This window comes from Lemur catta, chromosome 6 (genome assembly GCF_020740605.2).
Source record: "Lemur catta isolate mLemCat1 chromosome 6, mLemCat1.pri, whole genome shotgun sequence".
Lineage (NCBI taxonomy): Eukaryota > Metazoa > Chordata > Mammalia > Primates > Lemuridae > Lemur > Lemur catta.
The window spans coordinates 86,755,989-86,781,436 of record NC_059133.1 but is presented as its reverse complement, the minus strand read 5'-3'; the positions used below and the strand labels follow the sequence as shown (position 1 = coordinate 86,781,436).

At 46.1% G+C, this 25,448-nt stretch overlaps 1 protein-coding gene across 1 annotated transcript in view; it reads right to left on the bottom strand.

Annotated features, from left to right (window-relative positions):
* The window catches only part of GRIN2B (glutamate ionotropic receptor NMDA type subunit 2B), a 401,817-nt gene extending 377,626 nt beyond the window's left edge, over positions 1 to 24,191 (bottom strand). Inside the window, exon 1 of the mRNA XM_045554290.1 lies at positions 24,004 to 24,191. The gene's annotated coding sequence lies outside the window, so the exon portion shown is untranslated. The remainder of the gene's footprint in view (positions 1 to 24,003) is intronic.
* Between the last annotated feature and the right edge of the window lie 1,257 nt (positions 24,192 to 25,448).

Below are 25,448 nucleotides of genomic sequence, written 5' to 3'. Positions count from 1 at the left end.
AACTTACCTGCAGAACTTTCACAAAGCTGGGATGGGTGGTGGGAGGATATACCTGCCTGCAGGAAGGAACAGCCCGCGCAAAGCCAAGGAGGTGTGTCAAGGGCGTGTGCCAAGTGCACACATGAGCCCGAGCAGAGACGAGGAAGCAGAGCAGGGGGCAGGGGGCAGCAGAGGCCACCAAAGAGCCAACCCGCGATGCCTGGCACTCTACAGGCAACAGTGAGCCACTCAAGGCTTCTGAGAAGGCAGATGTGATCAGATCTCTGATTGAAAAGACAATTCTTAGCAACTGGAGTTATGTTCTTAAAATCCATATTCCTCAGAGAAAATTTTGCAAAAATCTCTTATGGGGGCAAATAACTCTTTCTCTCGGTCCTAGCTGCCCTGAATGCTCTGATCCTCATTCTGTTTTAAAAGTCTCAGTGTGCAAATGAGCGCCTTATTCTCCAAGTCGCTGCCTCCAACCGTGCGCCCTGTGTGGGCTCTGCCCGCCCCCTGCGCCATCACATCCATCTGCCCGGCAATGAGCCCGATGTCACGAGCAAGCCTGGAGGGTCTCCCGGGGGCACCAGTGTGCCCAAGAGCCGTGGGACCAAACTTCTACTTCCCTGCAAATGTACATGGCAAGGAAGAGCAAAAGGGTACATTTTCCATGGGTGAACAGCATCTGTGCCCCTGAAACAGTTAATTTCGAGGGTATCTTCTTCCACAATTTCTCTAGACTTGCAGACTCAGAGTTCAGAATCCTCCCTCTAGTCCTGTAATTAAAGACTGGAAAGTTCTTTCTCCCTCTACCCGCAATTTCCATGTATAAACAGACTCAATTTATCTAGGGTGAGAACTCCAATGCCTTATGTCCCACAGGTTAAAGAGAGTTTAGCATTTTTTTTCCTTATAGGCATAAAAAAAAAGAATGAGATTAAAATTCAAGGTGAGCAGAATATGTGAACGAGAAAGGGTAAAGACACTAGCAAAGCCAGGGTCAGGCCACTCTGTGCCATACCATCAACCTGTTGCTTGCATTAGCTGTTTCTCTGGGCATCTGTCTTTTTCTGTTACTTTCACTGACCCAGTAGCAAGAAGTCTGACGTTAGGAATCTCTCCTGGGAGGTCACTGCTAGGAAATATAGTAACTTGTGCTTTTTTATTTTTCTGAGACAGGGTCTTGCTCTGTCACCCCCGGCAGAGTGCAGTGGTATCATCAGAGCTCACTGCAACTTCAAACTCCTGGGCTCAAGCGATTCTCCTTCCTCAGCCTCCCGAGTATATGGGACTGTAGGTATGCACCGCCACGCCCCGGCTAATTTTTCTATTTTTTTGTAATGACCAGGATAACATGTGTGAGGCCCTGTGCCCAGCCCATAACAAGAATTTTGACATTATGCAAGATCTGGGAAGAAAGGCACCCAGGGCATTTGGAGTACATACCATGGGCGTGTTTATAGTCATGCATACGCTGACACACACAAACACACAAGAAAGAGAGAGAGAGATGTAAGGAGAGGTTTCAACCACAAAGTTCTGCTAAGGGATCTCTCAGTGGAAATCAAAGACAGAAGCTCCAAATGAACCCCTCTGTATCTCACTGATAACCTTCCCGGGCCATGTGGAGAAGGCTGGCTCATGCTACACCACCACATCAGGGCCTCCTCCGTGCCAACCTCTGAGAAGCAGTTCAGCTCCCTCCCACGGCCCGTCTCCTGTGGGAAGAGGTGAGACCCCCAAAGGAATGAGTACTGAGCGCCTACGGGGGTGCCAGGAGGGAAGAGATCCACCCACGCACTAGCAATTTCTTGTCCACAAATGCTTCCCACCCTGTGCCGACTCCCCGGGACAGCAGTTGGCTCTCATCTCTCTTGGTGACAATCCGGGCTGTGCAGACACCCACCTTCAGCCAGCTCCCACATTCTGACTCTTCATGGTTTACTGTAACTTCCCAGAGGGTGAAAAGGACAGGAGATGTGAAAACCCAGATTAGGCAAATTACTAACTCTGACGAGTGTAAAAATATAATGAGTCTGTAACTGCCCTGTCCAATGTGGAAACCACCGGCAACATGTGACTATTTAAATTTCAATTACATTCTCTGGTCTCACTAGTCACAGGCGGCTGGTGGCAATTGCATTGGACAGCAAAGACACAGAACCGTTCCATCATGGTAGAAAGTTTTATTGGACAGTGCTGGTCTCAGGGTTCTTCAGAAGAGGTTTATTTGCACCTTGGATTAGGAATAAAATGTAGTGTTTGTGATAAAGTGAAAGGAGCACTAATTAGGATTAATTCTTAGGCCCAGTTTTACTAATAATGGCAACCCAATCTGTAAAATAATGGCATTGAAGTGGACAGGCGATCCCTAAAGCCTTATTTTACAGAGTTAGAAGAGGAAACAGGATGCAATGGAGAGAGCCTAAACCCAAACATCAGCACCGTCCTGAGGCCCCAGGGCAAGGCACCTCATCTGTCCCAGCCTTCACTGCCTCAGCTGCACGACGGTGTTCCATGATCTACCACTATACATCTATCTCCTACATCCACCTCATGCATATCCTCTACCTCATACATCAGTGAGATCATGTATTTAAAATATACTTGAAATTGTCCAGTTTGCTGCAAAATGCTAAACAAAAGCTAGGTGTTACCTTCAGAGGTTAAAACATTCAGAGTACACAGTATTTCAATCTCACCTTTATGCCTATGAAGGGTCTCCATAAGCAAATGCCCGGGACATGGCACTAATGTGTTTTTCTCCTACCGCATTTCTACTCCTGCTGGTAACCTCCAGCAGAGTCATTTTGTTGCCTATGTTTGGCAAACCCAGATTTACTTTCTCCTCCCCGCTCTCCTCCTCTTCCTCCCACCCGCTACCAACACAACCACAAGGAGGAGAGAAGCTTATTTTAAAGTCACCCATAAAATATACCCTTGAAGTTCCTCCTTGGCTTTGAGCGGGGAGAAAAGACAATTACAGAGACGTCATTTACTGAAGTCCTGCTATATCCAGAGAACTTTATTTGGGCCCTGGGAATTAGCCTTTAAAAAAAAAAAGAGGGGAGGAGGAATGAAACATACACGTTTGGAGAAGCTTTAAAAAAAAACGTAAAGGATTCTTCATACACATCAGCAAGTATAAATGAATGTAGGCCAAGTCCAATAAAGACTTGAGACCAAAATGAGATACTGAGTGATAGGACAAGGAGAGTCTGGTGGGTTATTCTTCAGGAAGGTTTCCTAGGGAAGTTCAAAAGTAAGCCAGATTTTAAAAGAGGTGACAAACATGGTTTGCCAAAAAGGAGAGAATGGGGCATTCTGGGAAGGAAAATTATGACAATCCAAGGTGTAGACACAGGGAGAAGAGTTCAGACCAGCGGCCACCGAGGGAGCAACACAAAGGCAGGCGGGTGCGGGTGGACCCACGGGGAGAGCGGGGTCAGGCAACGCAGGGCTTCCCGGGGAATTTCCTCTTGCTAATAAGCAGTCATGGAGAGCCACTGTGGGTTCTTGAGCAGAGGAAAACAGTGTTTAATGAAGACAATTTGAGCAGCTGTGTGGAGGATGAGGCAGGGAGGCGAGGTCCAGGTGGGGAAGCCACTAGAGTCCTGCACTTAGCAGTAGCCATGGACATGGAAATGAGGACACAGGGAAAGGGGCAGAAAGTGGTGTGGACTGTACATGGGAGCTTTCGGAGCGAGGGCTCGTGAGAACTGGTGCCAGGACAGTGTGCTGCCGGCAACAGAAGTGTCGGGAAAGGGTGGCTGCTTGAATAAACGGAGAAGGGGGAGGAACACTGGGTCTTTTTTTTTTTTTTTTTTTTTGCCTTCAACATTTTCCAATATTGGGAAAACGTGCCAGGGGAGATTTTGCTATAAACCCACTGGAGACATAATCAGGATGCTGGAACTGTAGCTTTCAGAAACATTAAAACCAGTTTGTAGCTGAAACCATGCGAGCAAATGAGCCTTCAAATGAATGGAGGACTGAGAAGAACCAAAACCAGGCACGCAATGATGCCTTGAGAAAATGGTGCCAGAAATGCTCAGGGACCAGGAAGGGGAGCAGAGTTTCTTAGCCCCAGCACCACCAGCATTTCGGGCTGGATAATGCTATTTTTGGGGGGCTGTCCTGTGCGTGGTAGGATGCTTAGCAGCATCCCTGGCCTCCACCCGCTAGACTACAGGAGTCCCCTCCCCCAGTAAGGACTGGAAACTGTCTCCAGACATTGCCCAATGTCCCCAGGAGGCACAGTGGCCCCCAGGGGAGAGCCACAGATGCAGAGGTAATAACAATGACGTTCATTCGATAGACATTTACAACGTGCCTGGCACTGTTCTAAGTACTCCACAGGTATTGATTTATTTAATTCACAAAACAACATGGTAGAGCTCTGTATTATTATTATTCCTCATTATTCCCAAATAAGGAAATCAAGACTCAGAGGTTATGTAATTTTTCAAAGTTCCCACCACTAGGAACTGACAACTTCAGGCAATTTGGCTCCAAGGCCCATGCTTTTTATCAACAGGCTCTACTGCCTTTCCGTGGAACAGAGGAGGGATCATATGTGAAGACAGAGTCCATGGAACCCATTGGGGATAAGAGAGGGAGTTGGGGGACACAGGCGATCCCCGGAGCATCAGGCCCGAGGCACTGGGAGAATGCAGGTACCACCCAAGACACAGGGACCTCAGAAAGAGGGGCTAGGAGAAGAAAACGGATCTCCTTTTGGATCACTTTTTAAAAGGTTTCAGGGAGACCATGCCGAATCAGCAGCAAAGACACAGGGAAGACAGAACTTCACGATGTCCGGAAAGGCAGGAACCATTGAGTGTGACAGCAAAGCCCCTAATGAGGATACCGGGTCAGGACAAAGGCTGTCGCAGCTGGAAGGATGGAACAAAGGCCCCTCTGAAGCATACAGCAAACAAAAGATAGACATGAGTGTTTATGTTGTAAAGAGAATAATTATGAACATTTACATCAGCGAGTGTTGATTTTCTCAGCAAAGTGTGATGAGACCATCCACTGAGAGCAGGACTTCGGGGGAGCGAATGCTCAGGGAGGTGATGTCGTAAGAGCCGGGCAAGAATGTGACCCTGGGGCACACAAGCCAAGGCTGGTCACCCCATCGTTCAATGACAAGCTCTGCAAGAAAGGACTCTGAGCAGGCCAGGTGCGCTCACTTCTGGAACTTTCTTCATCTTCCCTGAGTAGCATGAGTGACAGAACAGAAAAAGCAGATATGACTTCTCAGTAACGGGGAAGTTGAATTAGAGTGTGAGGAAACACACAGCGGCTGAGGAGGAAGGGAGGGAGGCAGCTAGAGGATTCCACACTGACAAGTCAAAGCTCGGTGACCTAAGTGCAGTCGAGGAAGCAAAGCCTGAAGTCACAAGGAGGAAGAAGCCAGATCTCAGGGGAGAAACGAAGACACACTTTAGGGAAGGAACACTGTTGAGCAACCGGTCGGGAGTGTGGATGAAGTGGAGAGTGCATCCTTGCTGGTGAGTGGTGGGTACGCAATGGAAATGTGTAAGACTCCATCAATCCAACATATTAAAAAGTTTCTTCAGTGTACATTTGGAAATATGTAGCAGAAAATGGAACAAAGAGCAAAACTGTTGACCATTTTCACTGAATAACTAAATAAACACTTGTTTTATTAAAATTAGACAAAGTTCTTTCCCTCCAGGCAATCTGGGCAATCCACTTACAATGAAAAATCTAAGAACAGTTATTTCCACAGCATGAGGAGCTTTATGCATAAAATTAGAGGGTTAAGAGCATTTATTTAATCAACCCACCACGTCCTCCAGAAACACAGGTCCCGTGGGACGGCTGACGAGAATGGCCAGGAGTTCCAAGAAGGCGGAGGCTGTCTTCCTCCCTTGGGGGGAGGTGGCAGGTAGCTCGGCTCAGGCATGCAGGAGACAAAGGGGCCGGTATGGGAGAGGGGCCTGGGGGTCTGGAAGAGCAATTCTCAAACCTGGCCGTATGCTAGAGCCACCTGGGCAGCATTGCAAATACGCTGGTGTGCAAGCAGGAAATCAGAATCAGTGCCCTTACGAACATGCCCTGAAGTTTCTTGTACCCGGTGAGGCAATGCTTTCTCATTCATATTCCCAGATTCTCTCTCTCTCTCACAGACACACACGCACACACACACACACACGCACACACACGCACACTCACACACACACGCACACACACGCACACTCACACACGCACACGTGCACGGAGCTGGCCCTTCCACACGGCGAGCGGCAGGGTGCGCGGCTTCGCTTGGCAGCAGCTTCGTCCTCCAGCTGCATCTGGGCTTGAGCCCAACTGCACCGAGGAACCAGGCGGGAGCAGAGGGAGGCTCTTGCCTCCACGTTCACCCCGTGCCCACCCCTGACTGCGACACCAAAGGGAGATCAAGACCCGATGCCTCACATTTATGCCACCCTTCTCCCCGACGACCAGGACTTCCACCAGCCTGCAGTTCTTCACCTCGGATTTTGCAAACTGCACTCCTTTTGCGTGAGATTAACCCTGAATTGCCTACGCTACAAGTAGGCACCGTGCTGCAAATAACCAGGAAAAATTCAAAATTGATTTACAGTTGCCACTTGAATGCTTGACATTCTGTGAACTCACAATGCTTAATTCCTTCTCCAAATGTCTGTTTGCCACCATTTACAGGCAGGAGCGAGACAAAGAGATGTACACAGAGCAAATGTCTGCTGGGCAGAGAACCGGATTAGCACAGTGACTGTGACGCCCCAGCAAGCCCGGGAGGGGTTGGCAGGCAGGCGGGCTGGCTGACCTCCACGAGGAGGTCGCAAAAACTCCCCGGAGTCCAGACAGAACTTCCCAGGGTGGCAGAGCAGCTGTCGCTTTCTGACTGTCCCCCAGAACTGTGCCAAAACCGCTGCTGCCTCCACGTCAGCCAGGAGGAAGGGGGAAGGAGGCGGTGGGCCCTCCCTCCCTGGGGAACGCAGCTAAACGGGCATTCCGTCTGCGCCGTGTCCTCCCGGTTGTTCTGGGAAGGCGAGAAGTCCTTTCGGCCCCCTCATTCTCCACCTTTTCCCTAATCTTTCCTCTTCCTTTTTTCCCTCTCTCCCTGGTGTTTTCCTCCTTAACACACAAAGTGGAGAAAAAGCCAGAGAACGCGATCAAAGTTAATGTCCTGGATACGGCATTTTCGTCACTTTCCTTTTGTTAATCTCAATCTCTCTCTCTCTCTTTTTTTTAGTTTTCCTCTTTCCTTGCTCCTGCCATTCTCTCTAACTCAAGGCCCCCAACGCGCCATCTCTCTGGATCGTACCGAATTTCAGGACTTATTCCAACACTCCCTGGTTCCTGAGCTCATCCTGGGCTCTGGGCTTCACACACTGCACTGTCTCCCTCATCAGCAGACACGAACAGACCCAACCTCTGTGCTTCTCCTCTGCACGAGAGCCGAAGTGGAGACTGCCGAGGAAGAGGCCGTGGGAGGCATTTACGTAGGAGAGAGAGAAGACGGACGAGGCCAGCAAGGACCATCCCGTTTTCTGTTCCTGCCCTACTGAGAAATCGCCAGCATTACTCATAGGATGTGGACAAGAGAGGTAGGGAGCTCAGTTCCAGGCGCTTTGCATACTTCACCTCATCTCACCCTCACATAATCCACATTGTACAGAAGAGGAAAAGCCCATGGCCAAAAAGTAAAGTGCCTTTCCCAAGGTCACTTGGTGGCAAGCCGCAAATCCAGGATCCTGAACTCAAGTTCCTTTAATGTCAAAGGCCTGACTGCCCCTTTGGGGAGTGGTAGCGGGGCTTCAGGCTTTACTTCCAGGCTTATTCAAAATCCAGGCTTGCCTCGGTGGACAAGCCACCCCAGTGGCAGCCTAGAAACCCTGAGGCCGCTGGGACTGGGCCGTCCTAGAAAGGCACTGCCTGGCACCCAGCAGAAGAAAGAGACAAATCTCCCACTGCGAGGAGGGCACGGAGGGAATTCAGAATGGCATCTCCACTGAATATCAACTTTGTGGAGAGGGGAAGAGGATCTTACAAGAAATCTTAAGAAGTCCTCACTCTGAGGTCCCCATGGAGAATTAATCTCTGGCTGTGGCTAGAATTTGTTCTCAGGGCCTCAAACAAGAGTCGAAGTCTGCTAGGGTGCACTGGGAGGTGGCTGACACAGCAGAGAGCATCAGTGAAGCCAGGATTCCTTTATTCCAGTATTGTCTGAATTACATTCATCCTCCCAAAGTGCTTGCACCCCTCACCCTCGAGTGGCCGCGCCGGCTTGCCCACGTCTGGACTAGATGGGCCGAGCTCCTGCATCACTCGGTTTATAGCACCTTAAAAGCACCTTTAACTCTGCTTTTTTCTCCAGCCATTTTTCCCCAAGTCTCACCCCCTGGTCTGTTGGCTCCTGGAGGACAGGCTTTAAGCCTGATTCCACAGCAAAGAGGCCCTGTCCTCGCCACAGACCTTCATAAACATTCTGTAAATGACTCCATGAGGCTGGTTAATCCTGGAGGAACAAAGGAGTCAGGATCTCAAGGAAAAGCTGTTCTCCAAAGTCACCACCTTCTAGAGACAAGTGACTGGAGGAATAGTTATCTGCCAGGGTGTGCCCAAGACACGAGGCCTAGGGCAAGGCTTCTTAACCTGGCATCCACGGTGGGCTTCAGGGAGCCGAAGTCCACTGATACTTTGTGTGGAATTTGAGGAGTTTGTACAAAATGGATTTTTCTGGGACAAGGATCAGAGCATACATTTTAGGAATCGCTGACCAAATCAATGTGTGGATTGGGGGTGAGGGTAGCAGTGGGAAGGTGGTGAACACAAAGCGGGTAGTGGGTCCAGGGGGGCAGCCTGGCAGGCACAGGCTGTAAATGTGGCTTTTCCTGCGGTCACAGGTGCAAAGCCGACCCTGGCAGGACACCCCACCCCTCCCTCTGCAGGAGCCCAGCCATCTCTGTTCAGACAGGAGGAGCAGGCCACTGTCTCCACCCTTGCTGAGAGTGTCAACAGAGGCTGGGTCCAAGTCCCCCCAGGGAAGAACCACGCAGGCTGCTGCCACCATCCCACGTTGAGCACCATCTATTTAACTTGCCCTGTTTTCCCTGTTTAACAGGTACAACCTCAGGGTAAGCCGGATCCAAAACTTTCCTCACTTGTCCTTAATTACATATATCAGTTTCCTGCAGCCTGCCAAGCCTGTACGTCTCACAGAACCCCAGATCTAATAGGATTTGTGCTTTAAAAACCCATTTTGGTGTCTCCTGGCCCTGGTCTCTTCAAGGTGTTGGTAACTGACTGTTAGGTTCAATATTTTCCAATCTAACATTTATGCTCATGACTTTGTAATTTCCAGACACCATCTCCTTTTTTATAAAAGGTTATAAGCTGGCCCTCAGCGATCTTTCCAGTCCTCTGTGATTTTCCCAAATGGCAGCCTTTGGCCCTGCGGTGACCACTTCTTTGTTACAGACATTTTAGAATCTGTCATTAAGACCAGAGGCTGTTTATCATATTCTCCTTAACTAATGTTTTGAAATCCTCTCCAATCTTAAACTGGTTTTGTGTTCCCTAAGTCATGCTAGAATCCAGATTACACACACACATACACACACCCCCCACACATGTGTCATGTTATCACAGTTCCCAGTGATATTTCTAAGAAATTAAAGATAAACCTCTTGCTCTTACGGAAATGGCTTTTACTGCTTTACCTTTAATTCCTGATGTCAGTAAAGGTTTTATTTTTTATTTCCTAATTATCTTTTCTGAATATAAAAATGATGTGCTCAATTGTGGAAATTTTAGAAGGTAAAGAAAAAGATAGAGAGGTAAAACAATAATTCCATTGTTCCTAAACCCTTAGATCTTTTGCATGATGTCAACCTTTCCTTTTCAGATTTCACAACCTTCACCCTTCCTGAATATACCCACCTGCCCACCTGCCCTGGAGGTCACTTTCTTTTTAGAGTAAGCTCTTTGTTTATCCAAGCAGGTTTCCTCCAAAGGTTCTCCAGCAACCTACTTTCCTACACTATCTCAAGGCAGAGGCAGAGCAAAAAGAGCCCTGGACTTGAGATTCGGAAAGGCTGGGCTTGAGCTCTAGCTCTTTCTTCTTCTTGATGGTATAATTTTGGGCAATCAGAGCACTTTGTACCTCAATTTCCTCATCTTTAAAATGGGGATGATAGTTCATGCCCAGAATTCCTCCTGGCAGGTTCTTGGGAACATCACATAATGGGTAGGGAAGAAAATATATGAGAAAGCCCTTGATAAACTATCAACAAAAAGCACTCCAGAAATGTGACTGTCATTATCACATCCGGTTTGCCTTGTCTTTGCCTCTGTTGCCTTCTTTCATTGAAAAACCTTCTGTTCTTTCTTAAATTTTGTTTGCTTGTTTAGTTTCCCTTACAGCTTTCCATTTTATTCTACACTTGATCAGTTCATTCTGACTTTGCTCAAGGCTCACGTCAACTTTTAAATCCTCAATGAATTGGTTCCTATTTGTATCTTCTGCATTGTTTCGTACTAAGAATTCATGTTCTCTAAGTATTCTAGAAACCTGTCACCTCTTGGCCATATTTTCTTCTCTGGGCAGGCATGATTTGATGAAATGCTCAAAGAAGTCAATGCCAGTCTTGATGTGGAAACCTCTAATTTGGAAACGGCTGCAGGCTCCATACATGGGACAAGTAAGCATCACACCTCACCACCCAGGTGGCTCTGGGTAGAGCACCTAGTGGGTTGGGGGCGGGGGCATCACAGTGATTAATACTCATGGAATGCTTGCTCTGTGACAAGTACTGATCAAAGTGAAATAACTCACTCAATGCTCATGATAACTCTAAAAAGCCAGAATTATTAATACCCCATGTTATAGCTAAGGACTCTGGCAGCACAGAGAGTTGAAAACATTTGCCCAATAAATGAATCGGGGTCAGAACATAAACCCTGGTGGTCCGGCTCCTCAGTTCTTACTCGTAACCACTGTTTTCTGCACCTGGCACCAGGTTACACTGCAGTAAGAAAGGATGGAGAAGACGGTAGCTAGGAAAAGTTAAGAAATCCGAAGACAACAGCAAGCAGCTGAGAAGTACAAGTGCTGAAAACACAACCCACTTCACCCTCTGCATAACTCAACAATAATTACATTAATTACATTCCTATGCATGTCTGAAAGACTTCCTGAGTGTCTCCTATAGCTAATGAGCACATGGGAAGAACGAGGTCCGCAAATATTTGTACAAATCCAGGTCCTAATCGCTCTTCAAATTCTGCTGTGCACCCCCTTCTCTTTCTCCACTATCCTCATTATGTAGAATCGGACACACAATATGTTTCTTCTACGTCTCTGACCATCAAATCAACCATAAGCATGTACTGCAAAGCTGTAGAGCAAAGAGCCTAACTAAGCGTGTGAGGTCAAGTGAAAGTGCTGGGTTCAAATCCTGATTCTGCCGCTTAAGCTGAGCAAGTTTTTTAATGTGTTTGCATCTTGGTATCCCCCGTAAGATGCAGGTAATAATTTGACATACCTCTTAAGGTGGTTGGCGGGGTTACGATAGTCGATGCACGCAAAGCACTAAGCACAGAGCCTGTAGGTGCTCACAGCAAGGTAGTGGCCATTAATTTCATATCCACCACGTGCCAGCACTCTGCTAGGCACACACAGGGACACCAGGGGGGATGCTGCTTCTGCCCTTGAGAAATTCACATTGTGGGGTGGGCAGGAAAGAAACACAGTAGCAGTCCCTCTACACCAGGGTACGGCTGTGGGAGCAGGAAAAGGGCAGTGGCTCCAGCCTGTGGGGACCGGGAAGACCCAGAGCAGAGGATCCCTGAGCCGAGCCTTGAAGGTGGGTGAGGCAGGAACTGCACAAGGTAAGGTGGGCAGAGTGAGAGGCAGGAGGCAGGCCTGGAGTGCAGAGGAGACTTGCACAGTTTCCTTCCCTTGGCTTGTGTCACCGTCTCTCCATCTCTACTCTTTTTGGATCACGTAAAGATAAAAGATAAGCCTGGAAAAAAATAGTTCCATACATAAAGCTGGAAAGATTAGTCTTGCTGTCCTTTCTGACAAGTCTTTATCTAGTTTTTTCTCAATAAATACCGTCAAAGAGAACCTGGGAAAGAGACATAGACCAAAGATTAAAACCTGCAGGTCACCTGCCTAGGTGCCGCTCTGCGTTCAGGATGCTGAGTACGTCGCCACGCTCCGCCTGTCTTCCCCATTAGATATTCTCTGCTCGCTCATCACCGGGAGCGGACGTGCTGCACTGAAGGCCACACAATCCATTGCAAACCAGTTATTTGGAGCAGGATGGAGCTATTAATTATCATTGCATATTGCAGGTGTGTGCATTAAACTTGTGGTTTGAGAAGATTTTTTTACATTTCCTCATTTGATCCACAACACAGTAACTGTCTCCCCTAAAGACCGGATTTTACAGAGGAGGAAGCAAGTTCAGCGAGGTTGTATAACTTGCCTGAATCACACAGCGTGGGCCAGGCTGGGGCTGAGATGGGACCTGACAGCCAGGGCCCAAGGTCAGTGCTCCTTCCTCAAGCCCACCTGGCTTCAAACCACGGAAAAGTGGTGTAAAGGTATGCATGCAGTAAGGCTAAGGCATCAGAACTCTGGGTGGCACCAATAGATACGCTCTTTCTTTCCCCTGCCCCCAACCATCCCTCTCACACCGAGTCTCACTCTATCGCCCTGGGTAGAGTGCACAAGTGTCATCACAGCTCATAGCAACCTCAAACTCCTGGGCTCAAGTGATCCTCCTGCCTCAGCCTCCCGAGTAACTGGGACTACAGGCACGTGCCACCAAGCCCTGCTAAGTTTTCTATTTTCTGTAGAGATAGGGTCTTGCTCTCACTTAGGCTGGTCTCAAACTCCTGACCTCAAGCAATCCTCCCGTCTCGTCCTCCCAGAGCAGTAGGATTATAGGTGTGAGTCACTGCGCCCAGCTTTATCCTCTTTCTTAATAGAAAAATAAGGACTTAGGGAATTTAACTTTTGTTTTATAAGTTTACTTTATATAAAACCACTTTCCAAGACAATAGTTGATACAGACATTTGAAACAAAACTAGCTCTCTTATATCTTTTTTTGAATGTCCCTTTTAACAATAATGATGATTCCTGTTAATGATAACAATCCAACAACAAAGCAATATTTCTGACTGCCATTCTCTTGCACTAACTATAAGTCTCCACTCAAAGTAGTAGTCCATGAATGGGTTTGAGAAAGAAATAGATACAAGAAAATGGGTAATCTTCAAAATGTCCAAGATTAAATGAGCAGTGGGAAGTAGATGGCTCCCTCTTAGAAGAACTAGAATCTTCAAGCTCAGAGCCAAAATGTGTTTATAGAGTGGTAGGAGTAGGGCAAGAAAACGATGTCCAAGACTTTGCTACATGAGAAACCAAGAAGATGCTGATGGCCAGTGCCATGAATTTCTCACCCTTTGTCCTCACTAAATTAAATCCAGAAATTGGCTGCTTTATAGGGATCCATTTTTCCATTTTAAAACAACTTTGCCTTTAACCAAGAACAAAGCCCAAAGAGAAGCGATCTAGAAAAAAGTCACATTAGCTGAAGTTTCAAAGTACATGCTGTTTACGAGTTCTTCCACATGCAACATAAACCTTTATCTTTTTTTATAGGGAGGCAGCTCTATATAATTTAAGGAGCCGGGGTTAAATCAGAAGATATGAGTTGGAATCCTGGCTTGCTACTTACAGTGGTATAACCTTGACCTCTCTAATCCTCACTCTGTTCATCTGAGAAGATCAGCCTTGTGGTGAGGATTAAATGAGATAACATATGTTAACATAACCTAAAATATAACGGGCACAACACAAATATCTACTGCCAGCTCACAGCTCAATTCCAACAAAAAGTTGTCTCAAGCAAAGGTGAGGCCATTCCTCATACATAACTATTACATTTGGACTGACAGTAATAATTCTTAGCATTTTCATTCCACCAATTATCTTTAAAATGATCTACAAATTCTGATTACCTAATTCCAGGATCTTCTCACTCCTTTTTAATAACCTCTGTCTCAGTGGCCTAAATGCAGATTCATCAATAAACTAGGCTGCCTGCTACGGTCACTGCAATTGTTTACGAGTTTCAGTGCCAACCCTGAATTTCATGTTGCAATCAAGGCATCTTTGTAAATGGGTACAGGATAAAAAGGAGAGGTTGAGGAGGTGAGTAAGCACTATCCCATTTATTCCAGAAAGCCCTGCATGGTGAAGGCTATTGGGGATACTCGATGAAAGAGCCTTCAAGGGATTTGTCCCAAAAGGCAGCATAGGAAGAGGTTATTTCTGGTTGAGGAGGTCAGGCAAGACTTTGTGGTGGAGACTGCCATCAAGATGAACCTTGAGAAACGGGTAGTATTTACACAGAACTTGAAGGGAAGAGGAAAAGCGTCTTCAGTGGTGAGACAGCTTTGTGAAGAAATGCACATATTGAACACAACGTGAAAGGAAGCTCAGGCAAAGAAGCGAGGCAGCAAGGAATGGGTATATTTTCACTCCATCAGCCTACAGCTGGCACTAAAGATACTTTCCTCTACTCAACCCTAGCAAATCTCACCCAGAGCATTAAGAGTTGCTTGGATGGCAAGGAAATAGAAACAGAAAAGGCATAAACATGTCAACTTTATCCTCAATGCACATTCACTTCCATCATTATGTCTACCGACAATCAGTATTTTCTGAGCACTGACCATGTGCAGAAAGCACTCCGCTAGGCACTGAGGACATAAAATGACATATTGCACAAATCTTGTCATCAAGGAAAAAATGAAAAATTAATCAAATACGATTACTTTTAACAAATATGATCACTTTTAAACAAAAGTGATTTCTTTTCTACATGCAGACTCTTAAGAAACCTATCCAGTACTTCTTTCATCAAAAACCCAAAGGGTCACCATTCTCCTACCCAAGAGAGATCTTCCAGATCTGAGCACCTGTATTGGTCAGGGTAGGTTTTTTTTTTCTGCAGTCCTTCTTCCTATGTAAGCTACAGGAAAAACCAGAATACAGCTGTAAACAAAATCAGAAAAGGACTGAAATTTTCTCCATTCCCCCTCAAGCTCAGAAGCAATTCTGGAGTGGCTAACAAGGTGATAAGAGGGACAGCCGCAAACCCAAAAGACATCAGCTGTGGCTCCGCAGAACTCATGGGTAAAGCTGATCTGCATGACAACAAATCCAAGGGTAAGGGCTGCAGTATCTCCACGAGTTGGATGTTTTGCCTGCATAGGGCCGGCCAATAGATATTTGGAAATGCAGATCAATGAATACATGTCTTAGTTTTCTCCTAAATATTCAGTGCCTCACACCACTGTGTAGCCCACCAAACACCACGGGAGAGTCCAAACCACACTCATAAATTTTCTCTCTCATCTCCAATGGCTATTAGCAGATGTCCAAAAGAGAACTAGTGTTTTCACTCTTTTGTGGTTTATCTTTTTAAAGGAACACAGATCCATAAATCTAGGGTTTTTTTTTTTTTTCTTGCCTGTGTTACATTTAGGTTCACATTTATTTTAAAACAGGGAAGGGGGGAAGCCAAAAAGGAAGGATGTGAGAAAACTATTAACCCAGCCAGCCTAATAATCAGTGATTAAAGTTACAGTCGGAGAAGAGCAACATCTTAATGCCTCCCACCTTCTTGCTTTTCTTCGTGCCTTTAATATTCTACTTCAGGCACTGAGAGGGAGGGTAACGGGGCTAGTGAGTTCTAACCAGCACTAAGATAATTGCACCATTCACACCCCTCACCACTCAATCAGGGTCTGCTTATCCAGCCCCATTTATTAATAGTTTTCCTACATTTCCAGTGTTACAAAGGAGTGAAATGAGGCTTTCTCTCCAAAACAAGAAATGGGGCACCCTCAATAAAGACTAAGTGGATCAGAGGATGATTGCAGAACTGAGGGCCACTTGCCCTATTTCACAGCCACACCTGTGTCTAAGGGTGTCAGGGAAAGCATTCTCCTTCAGTTTCCTAACTTTCAACACCAGGTCTGCATCGGTGTTGGGAGAACTCAGGAACGGGGTACACACAGCTCTGCCCTGCATTCAGCCACCATTTCTACCCCTTGTGTGCACCCCATAGACTGGATCCCCTCATATCCCAACCACTTTGTTTGACCTCTGGCCCAGGGACCCTCTACTAGTCGTATAGCCATTTAAAAGTGAGAGAGTCTCACTGTACATGTTAAAATCCTCAGATAACATAACGCTTACAGCAACAGGTGCCTTGTCAATCATCCTGCCGAGTGGTTCTCAAATATGGCTGCACCTTAGAATCCTGGGGAAGATTTCTAAATGACCACTTCCTGGATCCTTCCCCAACAGATTTTAATTTAACTATTTGGGTTGTTGTTGTTGTTTAGTTTTTTGTATTTGTTTTTGTTTGGACTTAGTGGATGATTCTGTTATTGAAGTGGGGTTAAGAATCACCGGTTTAGACTATTGTCACTGTTACACAAATGAGAAATTCGAGCCCCAGAGTCCATGGTTTGCACGTGGCCCACAAAGTAAAGTAGCACAAGCAGAACCCAATATAAGCCTCTGATGCCCAAGATTACCATCTCTTTCATTATCATGTAGGCGTCCGCTGAAAAACCTGACATTTTTAAAGACCTGTTACATATGAAGGGATCACTCTGGGCTCTGAGATATGTGGATGGGCCCAAATGCACACCACTGGCTGACTTAAGGGACACTCATTCCAAGATGACTTGTGGGGCATGGCAATGGAGGAGAAAACACTGAAATGAGATTCAGTGGATGAGGCCCTGCCACATGCAGGTAGGTTTACACCATGTAGCTAACCTTAGGACTGTTTTCATAGTTTTAATTGGCAGTTGTTGGGGAGGACAGGTAATCCCCAAGAGGACTGTCAGCATTAATGCTATATCACCCCATGCCATGCACCCACCCCACATGCATATACCTAAGTTGCACACGCACCTTTCATGCATTTACGATCATTTTGGCTAATGTATTTGGTAGGTAAGTGACTGCACGAACATATCCACACATACATAAGTCCAGTGTGTGTCTTGGGACACACATGCAAGACACCGATCTCTAATCCAAAGGCATAAACTACTGGGACATGTGTGTAACCAGACTATGGCCCCTATAAGGTGGCAGGATTGCTTCAGTATGTCTGGCTATTTTCACAGAGTATGATTTGCTACGGGGGAAAGAATGAAAGACGTCACCTAAGCTTCAGATTTCTTCTAAGACTTCTCTTCTCCCATCCCCGGACAATGCAGTGCTTTTATCCAGCCATTGTTTTTAAGTCCCTCCTCTCAGAAAGAAACAATATTTGATTTTCTAAGAAATTCTAACCAGCTGAAGCCCTGAGAGAGTCTACTCTCTATAAAGATTGATGAGAACTTTAAGCTTGACGTTTCTTCCTAAAGAAAGAAATTCACAGTCCAAGTGAGGCAGTGAGCAAAGACATGGAGGATGGCGTGACGATAACATAGTTTGCCTTTTGGGAGTTGGGTGAGCAGGCCAGTGGGTTAACTAATCGAAACCTTAAATTGTCCTAATCTAGGAAGCTCTCTGCTACAGACATCGTCCCTGCTACCAAGCTGGACTCTAAGGAGAGTCAAAGCCTGTAGCTTCCCTCTCTTTCCAGGCCTGGCATTCCCACAGGACTGCATGGCTTCTCCTCCTGTCTCCTCTCCCGGGGCTCCTAGACACAACCTCGTCACTATGCCTCCACTGCCCTGCCCCTCTAGTCACCTGGAATGCCAGCCCATGGTGGGCATTCACTCACCCACATATCTTCAGGATATTCCCTTTATATGTAATGGATTTTTAAAAAGTCTTCAGGCTGGTCTTAGGTTCCTTTTGCTAATAAAATAAATACGAACCACAATATACAGAGAAATGGTGAAAGTGTAGATAAAGGGTACAAGGATGGGGAGCAGAAGAAGATGCAAATAAAATATAGGGAAACATCAATTTTGAAGGCATCTTTCCTTAGGCACCAACACTGCAGTTTAATCAGGTGGTGACTGACGGCGTCTCCCCAGCATCTCGACACCTGGGCATCCCCAGGAGTAAAAACTTCTAAAATATCAGGCTACCAAAAAGCACTGTGTGAACCCCCTAGGAATAACTGAAGCCCTCTTCACCCAGCACTCCCCATTGCCATCTCAGAAAGCAGCTGGTGTCTGAAGGGTACGGCAGCTTTCTACCTCCCCACTCCAGAAACACATGGGCCAGGCTGGTCCTCCATTCTGAGTAGCTTGGCCTGGGCTAGCATCCAGGTCTCTCCTTGGACACAAACCAACTAACAGCTGTCCCTTTCTTTGTAATGGCCATCACCAAAGTTAGTTGCAATCCAGTGGTCTAAGATTGAAAACTGAATCATTTGCTCATTCTACAGGCAAGTCTAATAAACAGGCCTAGGAATCATTAGCTGTAGAATCACTAAAGCAGAAATTACAGCTTCTTTCTTCTCCTTTTAAGAAGACCCTGGCTTTATTCTCTGGCCTCGTTGTTTGGAATCTGAAATTCCTAATCAAAGAGCCAGCCGTTCCTGTGCTGCTCTTCTCCCTGAATTAGGGGATGTGAGAAAGAGCAGGAGGCTTGCCCTTTACACCACCTTTCCTCTCCATTCGCTCTCCGTCCCCTGCTCTCCTTCTCCTACAAAATTCCTATTTATTCTTCAAGACATGATTTAAATGCCAACCCCTCCAGGAAGCCCTCCTCACTCTCCCAGGTGTCTCTCCTTTATAGATCTTCCCTAAGTATATGATTATCTCCTTACACATATCTACCCTACTAGATCATGAGCTACTGGAAAGTACAGACCAAAGCCAATTCTTTTTCACAACACAATGTTTGACAAATACTGGTTATTAACAAATGTTTGTTGAATAATTGAGTAGAGCAAAAGACATAAAAATGAATAAAAGAAGAGGAGAGTGTGAAAGAGAAGAGTTATTAAAAAGAGACAAAACAAAAGGAAAGGGACATAAAAAATAAGACAGAGAAGTATCAGTTCTGAGAAGGACCAGAGTAAGAGAGCACAGAGGATGAAAAGGGAAGAGGCAAAAGATGGACATGGGTGGAAGAGTGAAAGAAAGGAAAAGGGTGAAGGTTCTGATTTTTTTTTTTTTTAAAGACAAAGCAGAACTGCTGGAAGTCCCAAGTAGAATACATGCAAGTACCAATGTTAGCTATGGTCTATAATTACGTGCAGGGAGGGTGCAGACCCGAGATGTCCAGCAACTTTGGCGCCACCTAGGAGCTTGTTAGACATACAGAATGCTGTGCCCCACCTCAGATCTACTAAATCAGAATGTGCATTTTAACAAGATCCCCAGATGATTCCAACATACAATAAAGTTTGAGAAGCACTAATGTAGACATTTGAGACCCACAGATAACCTCCGCATTTCACTCTCATCAATGGTGCGGTGTACAAAGCACTGGCACTAAGGGGCTACACAACCTTAGGCAGATCACTTAATGTCCCTGGATCTCAGTTTCTTCATCTTTATTAAATGAGGTCAGAGCAGATGCTTTCTAAAGTGTCACAGAGCTCTGACATTCTTGATCTCATCTAACAGCGTAACTCCAACACTTCCCATACCCACAGGGACAAACAATAACATCGTTGACTAATTAATATTTCACTTCTTCTCTCCCTTCATCCATTTAATATTTTCTGAGTGTCTATTATGCGCCAGTCGCTATGCTAGGTATAAATGATTCCGAGATGAATAAAACATCTCTCCCTCCCTTGAGGAGCTCACGAACTTCTTAGGGAAACAGAGCATATGAACAAAATTTGGATAAAGTGTGCTAAGAAGCATGAACAAGTACTGGTGAGCACAGAAAGCAAAGCCATCACACGGCCTGGGGCAGTCGTGGAGAGTTTCAACAAAGGGACAGCACATGCACTCGGTCCCTTTTCTGCCAACCTAACCCGAAAGTGCTAGGAAGTGAAAAGAAAAAAAAAAAAGGTGGTTGGAGAACATCAAGGACACAGCCAAAGGTTCCTGAACACACCTCTCTGGGTTCACAATCCCCCAAAAGTCCACCACACGATGGATTTTGTGTCATGGCCACAGACACAGCATTAGCAGCCACAGGTGAGCCTCAGACACCCGCCCCCTCTGAGTATGCCTGCCCCCTCATTCTGCCTACATTCTGCTCTTCTATCTTCGGCCTCCTTCTGGAAGATAATATCAATTCAACCACTAATCTACTCTCCCTGGAGACTTCTTCTTGTGGTTGCAAAGAGGAGATGCACTTTAATAAATGTGAACAATTCATTAGACCAGTAACTCTTTTGATCTATATTTATTTACAGAGAGAGACAATACCAGCAGCTATCGTATGCACAGCAGCAGACACCAAAAATGTAGTTTACTAAAAGGAAGAAATTTCTAGAATTCTTAAGGATGGTGTAAAATGGCACTGAGGAAAAGGAGGAGCTTAATTTTTCCAGCTCATCCACTCCTGACCCCGACAAGATACACAAGATGAGTGGTTTTGTCGGCCCCAGTCTTCATTATTAAGGAGAGAAGGCTATCACTCAGAACAATACTTTTCCAAACCTTTAGAATGGTGAGTTCAACCCTAGCTTCCTTCTCTTCCCTGGCTTCTAGATGCGTATTTATGGCTATGATTTCTTCACATGCAACTTGTCTGTTCTCCTGCCTCCTTTTGCATTTCATGGTCCATAAATATTAACAACATTTTTGCTTTAACCTGTTAATAGTAGTGGATATGTCACCTTCATTTTCAGATTCTTGAACAAGAAAATGGAAAAAAAAATCCTGCCCCCTGGGTTTGTGATATTCATGGAGGAACTGGAAGAATGTTTTACAAGGTAATATGTGGCCAAAGGCTGGATCGGCTCAGTCCTGCTTTTCCCTGTCAAACACTACTCATTCCACCAACCAATTTCATTCCATGTGTCCAACTCCCAGGTGCCCACTGCCCCTCCCCACACAAGCTGGGTGCTTGTACATAAAGGTCAAGGAAGATCATCAAGGTTCTGAAGCCATCTTTCTGGAGGTAAAGCAAGAACACAAAATTGAGGTTCCTGCTGTTCATCCCTTCCCCAGAGGAAGTCGCTCTTCTCAATCAGCCTAAAGGAAAGGCACTTGGCGTGCAAAGTAGTGAACAGAGAGGTTTTTCTCTTTCCCCTTTTTCCTGTAATTTTGCCTCCTTATTTATTCTCTCTGCATCCACCCTAGCAAAAACTACATACATACAGCAGCAAAGCAAGGTTCTTCAGGCAGACAGGCTTGCTAAGGCTAGGACCAATGGGAGAGAAAAAATTAGATAATCCAACAGCACACCCTGCTCCTCTCCTTGCATGTTAACATCCATACCTAAACTGCCATATCGTTCTGTGTTCACAGATGCATCATGCTTTTCCACACCTGAGACACACATATAGAAGATAGCCATGATGTTCTGCTTCCCTTGAAATCACCAATCTAACATCCTTAACTGTGTTTTCCTGGGAAGTCTTTATTTCCTTTTTTTTTTTTTTTTTCTCAATTGCACATCATGGAGGCTCCTCAATTGAAATTAAATTTGCTCTTCCTCCCACCAGCAGCTACATTTCTTTCCCATGTAACCCACACTGTGTGGGGGGTGGGGGGGTGGCAGAAGGAGAAAAGACAAAATAGAACCCCGTCAGGTCTTTGTGCTGTGTGAGGGAAAAAAGAAGACAGAACAATGGCCCCGAGACAGCCCAGAATGCCACTGAGTCACACAGCCTTGTGGAGAATGTCCACGAGGATGGGCAACACGTGCCTCCTACCAGGGTCTCCAAAATGGCTCTAGATGCCAAAAAGGTACAGACCACCTGTGGTGATTCCTCCTTGGGTCCTAACAAGCCCATTCCAGTTGGACTGCCTCTCCTTTCACTTTATAGCTTTCCCACCCACTTTTTCTTCTCTTCCTCGACACCCTCCCCTTTTAACCTATTCTCCTTTGTCTAGTCTTGGGGCCAAGTAATGACAGCCTGAAACTCAGCTTAATCCATTGGTATTCAAAACAAATGAGGTGGCTGAGACCCTTTAAAAAGGCCTCCTTGTCAACCTCATCACCAACAAACATTCCGAAGGACCTACTGGATGTAGAGTACCAGTGTCATAGGCACTAGGGATGCAAAAGGGGCCATGTGCCCTGTGGATACCCTCCTCTCCTTGCCTATCTGTACATATGAAATCATTGCACATGGAGCTGCCTTTCTCACCCATACCTCTGTTCTATTTTGAAGTAAAATTAAGAGTTCATCCTCCTACTTGAAGGAGCAGAAGCAGATGGAGAACCAGCTCAGGTGTCTCTAAGGTGAGCACACACCAGATAACCTCAGCTATTTGTAGACATGGTGAAAACATGGTTCAAAGTGGGGCCCCACCCGCTCACTCTGATTACACCAAGGTTACGGATTAGCATTTCAGCAATAAAAGCTCAAAAGAATGGAAGCTAGGAGAGGAGGATAGTGAATTTGGATTACATCCATCCTTTCTGGGCAATAAAGAACTACCATCTACTGTCATGTTGAGTGACAAGGACCATCCACCACTTCTCCCACATCCCTTTAGTATTTTGGATTGTTATAAAAAAATGCCAGAAAAAAGATTGGGGTGGGGGATACTTTTAGAAAGACTATTGATGCTAATGATTCTGCTACACATTTTTGAAGATCTTCATCCCAACCTGATTGCTGCATTTGGACACCTTCGGAGTTTGGGGATGCATGGTCAGTGGAGTAAAGAGAAGAGCCCTGCACTCACCATCATGGCCCTCCAACCCATGGATGATCTGATTTTCTCAGGAGTTGTCTTGGATTGCATGAGTGACTAGCTGAAGAGTCATTAGCTAAGTCTTTTCCATTTCTCCTGCTATTTCTCTTTCCAAGTACATTAAAATATTGCCTAACCACATTTCACATATTGTAAAAATTGATGAAAGGGAAAAAATTAAAGTCTTAATTCTATTTTTGAGGATACAAGACTAACACATGCAAACAGCACATCTCTTTGTTTAACACAAAGACTCACGTGTCGAATTCTGCACCCCTTCCACATGCACAGCATTTTAGAACTCTGCAAGATAGCCATTTTGCAAGAGTGTGGAAGTAACAGTTTGCTTGGAGGATGTGTGGGTATAAATAGATGTGTAGACAGAAGGAGAAATTTACAGCTCAAAAATAATAGCACTCAAAAAATACAAATTAAAAGCAGAATATTGACAGAATTCCTTCTTTCTGAGCTTAACAATTAAGTCCTCTTAACCTGCAGCATCCTTCAATTCCAGGTGTTCTTAGAGCAGCCCGATTCCCCACCTAGACCTGCCCCTCTGCAATAGGCCTCCCGGGATCACTGGGCCCAGTGTAAACCCTTTAGCCTAGCAAGTGGATTTCAGGACAACCACCACAATGATCTCAATCATTATTTTTAATTTTTTTAAGGGCATAGAAAGGATGCTTAGGAAGGTAAAGATAGGAGACAGGGAGAGAGGCATGAAGGTGACAAGGGGAAAAGGCAGCCTGGGGGGAAAAAAAAAGATTTCTAGATTCCCATAAAAATCAGAGCCTTGTCTCTGGGTGGATAAAATGCTATTTAAATCGAAAATCACACAGGTCTCCTGGCTGGCTGTGTCTGCATGCATATATATATATACACACACATATATATACCTACATATATATATATACCCCTTATGCCATCCAACATCTTTCATGCCTACATATCCCCACCCCCACTGCACCCCCCAAAACCCAAAACCTGTTAGATGAGAGAAGGAAAAGAAATAACATGGGAGATTTCCCTCCTTGCAATAAGCCTTTTCCCCCAAAACAGCATTATTTTAATATCTTGTGACCTTTTCTTCCCAAAAGATCCACTTGAGGGACTCCAAGAGAATGATAAAACAAGGAATCCCTACCCCAGGTGAGGAAAAAATAAAATAGAATTTGCCCTACCTTGGTTTGTAGAAGCCAAACCTCTAGACGGACAGATTAAGGGAGTGAGCATGTTGGGAATGTCCAGTCTCTTCTCGCTTGCATATCCACATAAGAAAGACGAAGGATAAATGAACGGAAGATAATTTAAAATCCAATTTAGCGTAAATTTTGTTTTAATCTTGTGTCTCGAAGAGATGCAGATTCAAAGAAAAAAGATTTAATTCAAAGGTAATTCAGGGTGTGGAGAGCAGCTCACAATGCAGAATCCAGAGTAATTATTCCGTGTGCATGTGAGGTTAGTGGCTGGAATATATTTTGAATGATTCTTCTGGCAATTATGGTTTTTGATTTTTGGAGCTTTAGTGGAGGAGGCTCTGTGTAGAGAAGCTGGGGGCCGGCTCCGTCCCTCCGTGGAGCATGGTCATTCCCAAAGCGTCCCCTTCCTAAGGGGGAAAAACAGGCGGTCAGGGTTTGGTTCGAGTGTCCCCCGGAGGGTGAGAAAAATGCATTCCGAAAAAGATATCAATTCGTTTTAAGGAAAAGGGGGAGGAAACCCCGCATTTCCCACAGAGTGCACACGAGAGGAATTGAAAACAGCTGGTACCGGTCTATAAATAATTCAGAAAAGGTCTGGCTATACCATTCCTGGGACAGGCATGGATGAGAGGTGGGAAAGCCAACCTGAATGGAAGAGGAGAAAGGGAGGGAGGGAGCGAAGGAGGGAAGTGGGAAGGAAGGAGGAAAGGAGGGAGAAGAGGCACCATAGAGCAACACACACTCACACACAAGCAGAAACACAATCCCCACTTAACTCGCCAGCAAGTGCGGCCCCCAGCCCCATCTGCATTGCTGCTGACATGTCTGTCTCGCTCTCCCCATCGCCTCCAGCAGCAGCGCCTCCTCCCACCCCGGGCTCGTGCTGAATGGGTTCTGATTGTGCCCGGGATGCACACTGGGCATTTCTTGGAAGGGGCACACTGACACGCGCGCACACACGCCCCCGACGCGCACGCGCCCCGCGCGCGCACTCACACTCACCCCCGCGCACACTCACCCCCGCGCACACTCACGCTGCCGCCGCGCTGATGTGCAGCGCACGGGGCTTCACCTGCAACGTGTCGATTGGACGGATGGTCGCGCGCGTGGCTCCGGCCCGGGGCACCGCTGCCCAGCCTCTGCTAGGTGAGGGGCTTAACCCCCCAAAAAGACCAGAGACAACCCTACCCCCTCATTCTCCACCCCTCCCCCCCAAAAGCCACGTCCAAATTAGCAAGTGCCGGTGCCACTGGATTTAAGAGCTTTACCTAACGCCAGGTTGGTTAACGGTTTCGCTGCTTCGACCCTCTATCTGCCTGACACCCCCAGACCCCCAAATCCAAAGGAGAGACTCCAGAGCGAATATTCACGTACCGGCTCTGAGCGCCTCCGCGATTGCAGTCTCGGGAGAGGGGTGGCCGCCGGCG